Here is an 11,134-nt window from a genome sequence, read left to right as displayed (position 1 = left end):
TGGAAAGGAGATAACATCCTGCCTGGATTGTGTGATTTGAGACAGTCACTGAGACTACAGTATGTCTGATACTAGGCCCCTGACTGACACTGAAACTAATGTCCAGAACATCTGCCTGCATGGAGGTACACAGTGCTGCTGTGTAATGGACGTTCAACGTCAAGCTTTGAGGAGCTTCATTACAAGTTTTAGCTCACCCTCTTCGACTGCATCTCCTGCACATGTAGGCTACTTTGGTACGTGACATATGAATGACAGTAATATAGACAATATAATTAACCTTTATCAGCTATGTCCAAAAATATAGTCACTGTAGAAAATGAAATAAGAAAGGGAAAGGAAATACTGACATGACAAAAACATATGAAACATAATAAAACCCTGGTAAGCAGGTGTGATGAAGGTTGTTTGTCATATCTAGCATCTTTGATTGCAAAAAACATCACTGGGTAAAAAGTGGCCATTGTCAACAACTTAATTTAAATTGGGAAAAGTTTGTTTAGTGAGCGTTTTAAATGGAGAGAGCGTGCCAATTTATTATGCATGTGATAACTGCCCAATGAGCGACTGAAAGTTGTTTTGTGTAATCGAAAGTAGCCTGTTTTGCGTTAAGTTCTATTACATAGTTTTTTAAATATTTAACAAACTTCTGTCTCTCGCTGTGTTTGTAGTAAGCAACTTCTGTGGATTTGTGGACGCTTGCTTCAATGGAATCCCACCAAGTGCTTCACTTGCAAGGACGTCTGACTGAACGCGAGCTGATTGGCTTCAGCCTGGAAAGATACCCGCCTCGTCGTTGCCTTGTACGGGAAATGGAACGGGGCGTCCCTCTGACGTAATGGTAAGATACAATTTATCGTATAAAGATATGTTCCCCTCAACAACATTTGGACTGCAGAGCAAAATAACTACTGGAGATGACGACCTACCACTTGGAATACAAACATTGCTTAAAATACTAGTGGGTTATAACAGGTAAGGAACCACTCACCTTTCAGGTATTGCGGTCAGTATGATATTACATTTACTACATTTAGCAGAAGTGCTTATCCCGAATGACTTACAGGAGCAATTAGGTTTAAGTGTCTTGCTCAAGGGCACATTGACGGATTTTTGACATAGTCGGCTTGGGGATTCGAACCAACGCTCAACCACTAGGCTACCTGTCACCCCTTATTACAGTGCATTCTGTAAGTTAATGTAATTACGCTACTGAAATGAATTTCCCTTGCTATTTACTTTAGGATTGACATTAAAACCATGTTATCCTGAGATGCATACATTTAAAAAGGCATACATGCAAAATACCTTAGAACTGGAGAGACATGCCATCCACAGGTGATTGGGAGGGCAATTAAAAGTTAGGAGGAAAATACTGTATATTTGACAGTAAATTGCTGCAAGAGAAGTCAAAACAACAAATCATCATAGTGTATACTGTTATTTAGTTATAAGCATGCTACATGCACCTGTCAGCATGCAGTGGCTTACCTGTTGATACAGGTAGGAGGTACTACAGGTGCTTCCACATAGTTCCTCTGATGTTCATCTTCTGTGTCGTAATCTAATGCACTGCCAGCTACACTATTTTTAAACCAATGTACTAGTCAGACAGAAACATACTAGTGTGGCTACATGGACAAAGACTTAAAGTTGCAATATGTAACTGTTTGGGGACCTGACCAAATTCACATAAAAATGTGTGTTATAGATCTGTCACTCTTCACTGAAAACAAGTCTAAGAAGCAGTAGATCTGTTCTATGTGCGCTATTTCTATGCTTCCCGTTAAGATTTGTTGTGTCTTTTACTTTCGGTTTTGTACACCAGCTTCAAACAGATGAAATACAATATTTTGGGTCATGTCAAATATATTTGACAGCGGTTTAGATGGTACAATGATTCTCTACACTATAGTTGCTTGTTTTGTCACATAAACTAAAATTAAGCAAAACTGTTAGAATTTTAGCAATCAGGAAATGGCGGAGCGATTTCTGCATAGTGCATCTTTAAGAGTCTCCCTGACTTTAGTTGTGCTGACAGACATTCAAATCAGTCTTTTACCTTCAGTGGGGGATCTACACTCCTCTTCCTTCATGGCCTGAGTCCATGATCTGAAAGCCAACCCCCTCAGACATTCGGTGTGTTTTAAAACTTCAAGGATTTCCATGGGCGTGTTCATGATGCTGATTCTGTTGCAAAACATTTCTTAAAATAGAAGCAAATGGAACGAAACAGGGAGGGACCTACCTGTATTTGTCTAATAGAAACTATTGTTTTAGTTGCAAAACGGAACGTTAATGATGGCTAAAGATCACACCCCTGGTAATGGAGATTTCTCAGAATCTACCGGCGGGGTCAAGGAGGTAAGGATTACCTACTACATGTTAGGAGGAAGGGCACAGTTATGAAAGTTATGTGGCTTGTCCTGCACGGGAGGGGGAATCTGGCACCTGAAGTGAATTCATTTCATGCCTTTAGATGAGACCGATTTGACAGTCCTCCATAACCTATGCAGGGATTGGCAACCAAGGGGTACAGGATGTCCACTACAAATTCATGACTGTAGATTCTAGAAGATTCTAGTATCTCTTACAGTCAGCTCACACAGGCCCCCGCATGGAGCTCAGCCTTATGATAACAGCCTCTAAAACTCAGTCTCTGAGCCTGGACCTTACCTGCAGGTTAGCCATGGAAGTGAGTATCCAGACGGACCAGATCTCCGCCGACTCCCTGCCTAACATTAACCCCCTGGTGGGCACCTACACTGGCGAGTTCGATGCCTACTTCTGTCAGATCGCCACAGCACCTACAACCACTAGCCCCGCTTCTGTCCATGAGTCGCCCTTCAAGCTGGATGACTTCCAGATTTACAGCTGCTACCCTGGCACCTTTGCACTGAGCTACTTTGATGAAGCCCTGTCTTCTGGTGGCTCTGAATATTTAGGCAGCCCTGCGTCGGCCCAGTCTCCCTCTACCCCAGGCTTCCAGCCTTCATCGGATTGGGCCTCGGCCTCCTGCCCCTACTCTCCCAGCCCGGGCTGCTGGGTGGCTGATAAGACTGCATTATCACAGACATCCTCTTTCTTCACCTACGGCCCCGGCTCAGTGGAGGATCTGTCTCCTCTGGGTCAGCCACAGCCCCAGCTGGCTGAGCAAGACCACTTCTCTCTTGGCCTGGAGCAGCACCCCTCCCCCCTTTCCTTCTCCCCTCTAACCCTGGAGCCAGGCACCCTAGATGACTCTGGCTTCATGGAAGGTAGCATGTCGCTGAAACCGAACAGCCCTACTGGAAACGAGGGTCGCTGTGCCGTCTGTGGGGACAACGCCTCCTGTCAGCACTATGGGGTTCGTACCTGTGAGGGCTGCAAAGGTTTTTTCAAGGTGAGCAGCTTTTTCCTCTCTTCAGTCAATTTATTTCATAAATTGGTGTAAATGCATTTTTCATGCAATGCAAACACAATTCATACACTGCTCAAAAAAATAAAGGGAACACTAAAATAACACATCCTAGATCTGAATGAATGAAATAATCTTATTAAATACTTTTTTCTTTACAAATTATCAATGGAAATCAAATGTATCAACCCATGGAGGTCTGGATTTGGAGTCACCCTCAAAAGGAAAGTGGAAAACCACACTACAGGCTGATCCAACTTTGATGTAATGTCCTCAGTAGTGTGTGTGGCCTCCACGTGCCTGTATGACCTCCCTACAACGCCTGGGCATGCTCCTGATGAGGTGGCGGATGGTCTCCTGAGGGATCTCCTCCCAGACCTGGACTAAAGCATCCGCCAACTCCTGGACAGTCTGTGGTGCAACGTGGCGTTGGTGGATGGAGCGAGACATGATGTCCCAGATGTGCTCAATTGGATTCAGGTCTGGGGAACGGGCGGGCCAGTCCATAGCATCAATGCCTTCCTCTTGCAGGAACTGCTGACACACTCCAGCCACATGAGGTCTAGCATTGTCTTGCATTAGGAGGAACCCAGGGCCAACCGCACCAGCATATGGTCTCACAAGGGGTCTGAGGATCTCATCTCGGTACCTAATGGCAGTCAGGCTACCTCTGGCGAGCACATGGAGGGCTGTGCGGCCCCCCAAAGTAATGCCACCCCACACCATGACTGACCCACCGCCAAACCGGTCATGCTGGAGGATGTTGCAGGCAGCAGAACGTTCTCCACGGCGTCTCCAGACTCTGTCACGTCTGTCACATGTGCTCAGTGTGAACCTGCTTTCATCTGTGAAGAGCACAGGGTGCCAGTGGCGAATTTGCCAATCTTGGTGTTCTCTGGCAAATGCCAAACGTCCTGCACGGTGTTGGGCTGTAAGCACAACCCCCACCTGTGGACGTCGGGCCCTCATACCACCCTCATGGAGTCTGTTTCTGACTGTTTGAGCAGACACATGCACATTTGTGGCCTGCTGGAGGTCATTTTGCAGGGCTCTGGCAGTGCTCTTCCTTCTCCTCCTTGTACAAAGGCGGAGGTAGCGGTCCTGCTGCTGGGTTGTTGCCCTCCTACGGCCTCCTCCACGTCTCCTGATGTACTGGCCTGTCTCCTGGTAGCGCCTCCATGCTCTGGACACTACGCTGACAGACACAGCAAACCTTCTTGCCACAGCTCGCATTGATGTGCCATCCTGGATGAGCTGCACTACCTGAGCCACTTGTGTGGGTTGTAGACTCTGTCTCATGCTACCACTAGAGTGAAAGCACCGCCAGCATTCAAAAGTGACCAAAACATCAGCCAAGAAGCATAGGAACTGAGAAGTGGTCTGTGGTCACCACCTGCAAAACCAGTCCTTTATTGGGGGTGTCTTGCTAATTGCCTATAATTTCCACCTGTTGTCTATTCCATTTGCACAACAGCATGTGAAATGTATTGTCAATCAGTGTTGCTTCCTAAGTGGACAGTTTGATTTCACAGAAGTGTGATTGACTTGTAGTTACATTGTGTTGTTTAAGTGTTCCCTTTATTTTTTTGAGCAGTGTATATGCATCTCCATTGCTAGCCTGAACTTACATAGCTAAGTGTTTTTTTCTGTGTTTTTTGCAGCGTACTGTACAGAAGAAAGCCAAATACGTGTGCCTTGCCAACAAGGACTGTCCAGTGGACAAGCGGCGACGGAATCGCTGTCAATTCTGTCGTTTTCAGAAGTGCCTGACAGTAGGCATGGTGAAAGAAGGTGAGCCCAGCACATCAGATCCATTTTACTACCACATCTCTCACCATAACTACTGTTTCTCTCTCAGTTCTCAGTTGCTAAGACATTATTGACCTTGTATCCATTTCTCTCTCTCGAAGTTGTGAGAACAGATAGCTTAAAAGGTCGAAGAGGTCGTCTGCCCTCCAAGCCAAAAGAAGCCCAGGACCGATCGTCCGCTCGGTCTCCAGTCAATATCATTGCCTCTCTTGTGAGGGCACACATTGAATCAAACCCCAGTGTTGGGAAACTGGACTACTCTAAGGTAAGGACTACTGCAAATTCTCCATTGTGGTCTGTCTATTAGGACTTATTGTTTTTTGGGGTTTAAGGTCGCTGTTGGTACTCTTTCTAAGGATAGAGCATAAACTGAACAAAGAGAATGCAGGGCATTCCCCTAATGGAACTTACTTTTCTCCTTCCTTTCTAATTCAGTATCAGGAGACTGTGGCCAGTCTGTCAGAGAAAGCGGAAGTTGGTGACGTCAAACAGTTCTACAACCTCCTCACGGCGTCCATGGACGTGATTAGCAAGTGGGCTGAGAGCATCCCTGGGTTCACCGCCTTCTGCTCCGAGGACCAGGAGCTGCTACTGGAGTCAGCCTTCGTGGAACTGTTCATCTTGCGACTAGCATACAGGTAAGAAGAACCAAATGGCGTCATTGTAAAAAATGTAAATGCTCCAGAAGACCACCTTGCATATAAAGAGCCATAGCTGTGTTGTATTGACATTGGTCACTGTACTGCTACGATTATTCAGTACATACAATATGAATATGACTGGATTGATTGCACCCACAACACACTGTGCAGATATTTTAGCAGCAACAATCATGGGTTAACAAAAAATATTGTTAATCATCCTATTTATAATATCTTTCCAAGGACCAACCCTGAGACACACAAGCTGATCTTCTGCAACGGAGTGGTGCTTCACCGGATGCAGTGTGTACGGGGCTTCGGTGACTGGATAGACTCCATCATGGACTTCTCCCAGAGCCTCCACCGCATGAACCTGGACGTGTCGTCCTTCTCCTGCCTTACAACCCTGGTCATAATCACTGGTGAGAGCTCAACCCACCTACACATACACACCAGCCTGTCTGGCTCTGTTAACAGAGACATCACACCATAATCCAGTACAGTATGACATTGCAACATAGAGCCTGCAATCAATCTTTATGCTCACCCTGACCTGAGCTGCCTGAACAAGCTGGATATACATAAATCTTGATACACAGGCCTACATAATGTTATTGTGTTACAGAATAATGATAAATGTCCTATTTTTGATGCTCTCTCTGCTTTATTTAGTCACACTCATGCCTTTTCTGTCTCCTGATTCCCCATAGACCGCCACGGCCTGAAGGAGCCCAAACGGGTGGAGGAGTTCCAGAACCAGCTCATCATCTGTCTCAGAGATCACGTCTCGAGTTGCACCTCCGACTCCACTCGGCCCAACTACCTGTCCCGCCTCCTGGGAAAACTGCCCGAGCTACGGACTCTCTGCACCCAGGGCCTGCAGCGCATCTTCTATCTCAAGCTTGAGGACTTGGTTCCACCACCCCCCATAGTGGACAAAATTTTCATGGACACTCTGCCTTTCTGAGAGCGAGAAAATACTATATACAGAGTGTGCTAAAGCGACAAGAAATGATGAAGCGATCTCCCTGTTTGAGTAGGGACAAACGAAGGAAACTAGGCTCCCAAAGACTTTCTGACATGAAAGTGCTGAATAATACTATGTCTTAAAAGCTATGAAGCTATTCAAGCACTATCATATTTGAGGAAAAAAGGACCTCTTGTTCATTAGCAATGGTCATAGTATTGTGCTAAAAGGATAATAATGGACTTGTTTTTCATTTCAATAATAGTTTTGTGTTTTAGTGCAGTATTTCAGACGTATGGCTTTGAGTGTGCACTAATGATTTATTCTGCAGTAAAGAACAGACAGGCCATGGACCAAAAGCAGACCGCGCCATTAGTTAACTGAGTCTCTCCATTAGATTCTGATGAACAAGCGTTAGTGCACTTTCAAAATAGTATCGGTCATTACATTTCACAGGCCTTATGACTGCATCATCTTACTTTGTTTGTACATTATGCCTTAGCTAGATGGTATTTTTAAGATTAATGTTCAAGATTTTACTCTTATTATCATTGTGTTATAGCATAGCCACAATTAATCCACTGCAGTAAACGTGTTACAATCATAGGGAAATGTGAGAAGGGTCCCTGATCTTGTTGAGAACTACCAATTGCAGATAGTGATGATTATGCTTTGTCAGTGATGTGTAAATATCACAGAAATATGTCAGCTATGATTGAGCAGCCAGAACAAATATTACAACCTAATTATGTTTTTTGCATCTATGAATGTTATACACTGAGTGTACAAAACATTAGGAACACCTACCTAATTTTGAGCTGCCCTCAGAACAGCCTTAACTCGGAGCATGGACTGTACAAGGTGTGGAAAGCGTTCCACAGGGATGCTGGCCCATGTTGACTCCAATGCTCCCCACAGTTGTGTCAAGTTGGCTGGATGTCCTTTGACTGATACACATGGGAAACTGTTGAGCATTTTATCAAAATTTTACAATACACAGTGCAGGATCATGTTACAAATATTAACCGCCATGACAACACTAACAATCTTTTGTACAAACAAACATACAAAACTATTTACATACTGTCAGGAGTCAATTATTTGAGTACACAAAATGAGATTTACATGAAGGAAGTTTACAAGAAAAAATATTCTACGTTCTCAGAAAATAAAATGTTGTCACCCACCTCTCCCTTACCATGTAGGTCCATTGCTTGGTCAAGAGTTGTTAATATCTGATAAGAGCTTTACATAATACATCCCATGCATCAACTGTATTTGCCCGAGCTTTGTTTATTGTTTATCACGGCAACCGATCGCTCTATACGAACAATATCTTGAAAATATGATAACCATGTTTGAGGCAAGAGGATTGTAGGGGTAATCCAAGCTCTAAGGATAACCTTTTTTGCTGCTGTTAACCCCGCATAAATTAGTATTTTCTGAACCAGTTGCAGTACAAATGAAGAGTAATCGAATAAAAAGGTGGATCTTTGTTCACAGGGAAACCCATCATTTTTGTGAGGAAATCTGACAAATTTGACACCACAGGACATTCCCAAAACATATGCATTAGTGTTCCAACAGCATCTATCACAGATTGGAGTAGGAATCCGCTTCATCTTAAAACGTCTAAATGGGGTTGCATAACTTCTATGTATAAGCTTTTAATGTATAAACTGGTGTGCTGGGTTTTTAGGTAACAAATACATTTTCCCAAACGGTATCCCAGTTCAGGTCGTGCCCCAACCCCTCAATTTCAGTTGCAGTTCTTGACGCACTCAAAACCGGTGTACTGGCACCTATTACCATACCCCATTCAAAGGCACTTAAATCTTTTGTCTTGCCCATTCACCCTCTGAATGGCACACATACACAATCCATGTCTCAATTGTCTCAAGGCTTACAAATCCTTCTTTAACCAGTCTCCTTCATCTACACTGATTGAAGTGGATTTAACTGTTTGACTGCTAGGTTTTATGACACCTCCACTGTGGGGCTCTATACAATTACTTCCCTTCCCCCAGTCGCTCAAGTGACTTATTTCAACAATGAATAGTGAGACATTCTCACTTTCAAATATGTACAGTATGCCTCAATTGCTGAGTGTAGACTACCACTTCTGGCGGGTTGCTACAAAGGTAATCCTATGAAGAGACCATTCATGAAGTACAGGTGCTCCTTACATAGGTCAACAGTAATTTTGAGAATCATCTGGGTATTATTGATAAGTTATCAATTGCCCAAATCAGGCAATAAGCATTGTGGGGGGTGCAACTGCTAAGATTGAAGAAGTTGCTAACCCAGTGACGCTAGACTGAAGACAGACAACTCCATGGGGAATGACTGGGGTTTCACATGGCCTTGTGGGAACACAAACTGCTATGGCCTAATTTTGTCACCATGATTTGCACCAACAATAGTGCACAGAAATGTGTGTGCAAAGAGAGACATGGGCTGCAGTCAGACTCAGAACATGTAGCAAATGCAACCTGTGAGGAAACTTCTGAACACATATTGCATCCTAGTGGAGTTGATAAAAAGTAAATCCCTTTAAAAAGTTTGATACAGATCTTACTCAATGCTCCATTAGCTTGGTTACCTGCCAGTCACGCAGGTAGTTTCTTTCAATCCAATAACCGCTCTTATTATTATAATTATTATTATTATTATGATGATGAAGTGATGGTTTCAGGGCAATTACATAATAGCTGGGAGCTGTTACAGCCCTGTATGTTATATTCAGACAAAATGTGATTAAAGCTGCACTAGTCAAGTACAATACAATGTATACTGTCTGTCTGTATAACTACTGCCCAGTTCAATTAACTATAAAGAAAAAGGGTCACCTTGTCCATTAAGGGTCACCTTGTCCCATTTAGCTATTCCTACTGCATGAATATGTCCCATCTGTATGCCTTAACAAGGCTCTTAAATTAAGAGACAGGTGGTAGTGACTGTATATGTGCAGGTATTTTAGTCTCCAATTGTCTGATATTGAAAAACTACTAATCCTGACCAGATTCTGGTTCAATATGCCTCTCATACCCCAAGGACAGTGTTGGGAAGGGGTGCGTGTTGAGCAGGGAGGCAGTTTTTAGCATGATGTGCAGATTAGGAAAATCACTGTCTGGTATGGAAACCCAATATGAACATCTTAAAGGCATGGCAACTTTATAATAAAAAACACCAACACTCATCCAGCAAGAGTAATTGGATAAAGTCACTATCACACACTCCGATTACAGTAGTTATGTGAGCGATGGCATGCCGTCGTTAGTACCCTACCCTTTGAGAAAGAAGAAAAACATGAATGATAAAACATGTGATAAATAAATTCCTAAAGAGCACATGGAGAAAACTGGCAAATCATGGATTTACAGTTGTCTCCAGAAAGATCAAATTACATGGCCACTCCAGATCAGACCCCCCACCACCGACTGACTACCAACCATGCACTGTTTTGGAAATAGGGCGGCTGTGAGAAGATGATAATGTTACAATTATAAAACAAGAGTGACAGGGAGGCTTGGGTTCCAATTGCAGGCGACAAGTCTTGGACGCACGCCTGAAACTTGTTTGCGGCAGGCACATCCCCCAGGCAGCCAGCAATCCCAGGCATGAGGAGGTCAGGGGAAATCACATACCGGACACAAGAAGTCCGGTGAAATAAAATAAAGCCAGGGCCTGGAGAAGTCAGAGGATAATGTAAGAGTCTGCAGGGAGGCTCACTTGGTGAAATAAGCATACCTAAAATCATGGAGTGATTCATGTTCTCTACATCTGTAAATTACAACATAGAACAATTTTATCTGCAATGATTGAATTCCAGCTTTAGTCATAAAGAAATGTGGGCTACACGTCATGTGATGAGAGATGGGAGGCATTGGCATTTGATAAAATGCACCCATTGCATTCTTATCCAGAGGTGGCACCAATGCTGTAGTCTCATGCTAGGAGTAGGCCTACCAACAGACACTGCATGTTCAGATTCAGCATAGAGAAACGATTGTTGCTGTTTTTATCTGTTTGATATTTTTAAATCATCTGTCGGTTTATAGTTACTGAAGACTATCACCGCTCCCAGCTCTACAATACTCCGCTTTCGCCACTTACGTATTCCTGCGTCCCACAGCTGTGCAAAACGAGCACGCCCCTTCTTACTGGGTATGAAGGCTTTCACTCCAGCCCTAAACAAATGGTGTGAAATGGCTAGCCAGTTAGCGGTGCGCGCTAGTAGCATTTCAATCGGTGATGTGCTCTTGTGGAGCGATAGGTAACGATGCTTCTAAGGTTGACTGTTTTCGATGTGTGCAGAGG

At 43.9% G+C, this 11,134-nt stretch overlaps 1 pseudogene across 1 annotated transcript; it reads left to right on the top strand.

Annotated features, from left to right (window-relative positions):
- The first annotated feature begins 2,301 nt into the window (after positions 1-2,301).
- On the top strand, positions 2,302-7,940 carry LOC311148127 (putative nuclear hormone receptor HR38; annotated as a pseudogene). The gene is made up of 7 exons (XR_014615639.1): positions 2,302-2,364; positions 2,575-3,382; positions 5,059-5,188; positions 5,308-5,471; positions 5,642-5,844; positions 6,091-6,269; positions 6,558-7,940. The product of XR_014615639.1 is annotated as a putative nuclear hormone receptor HR38 (transcript).
- The last annotated feature ends 3,194 nt before the right edge of the window (positions 7,941-11,134 follow it).

The sequence above is a fragment of the Coregonus lavaretus genome (genome assembly GCF_964263955.1).
Source record: "Coregonus lavaretus genome assembly, chromosome: 20".
Classification (NCBI taxonomy): domain Eukaryota; kingdom Metazoa; phylum Chordata; class Actinopteri; order Salmoniformes; family Salmonidae; genus Coregonus; species Coregonus lavaretus.
The sequence above is the reverse complement of the archived record's forward strand: the minus strand, read 5'-3'. Positions and strand labels throughout refer to the sequence as shown.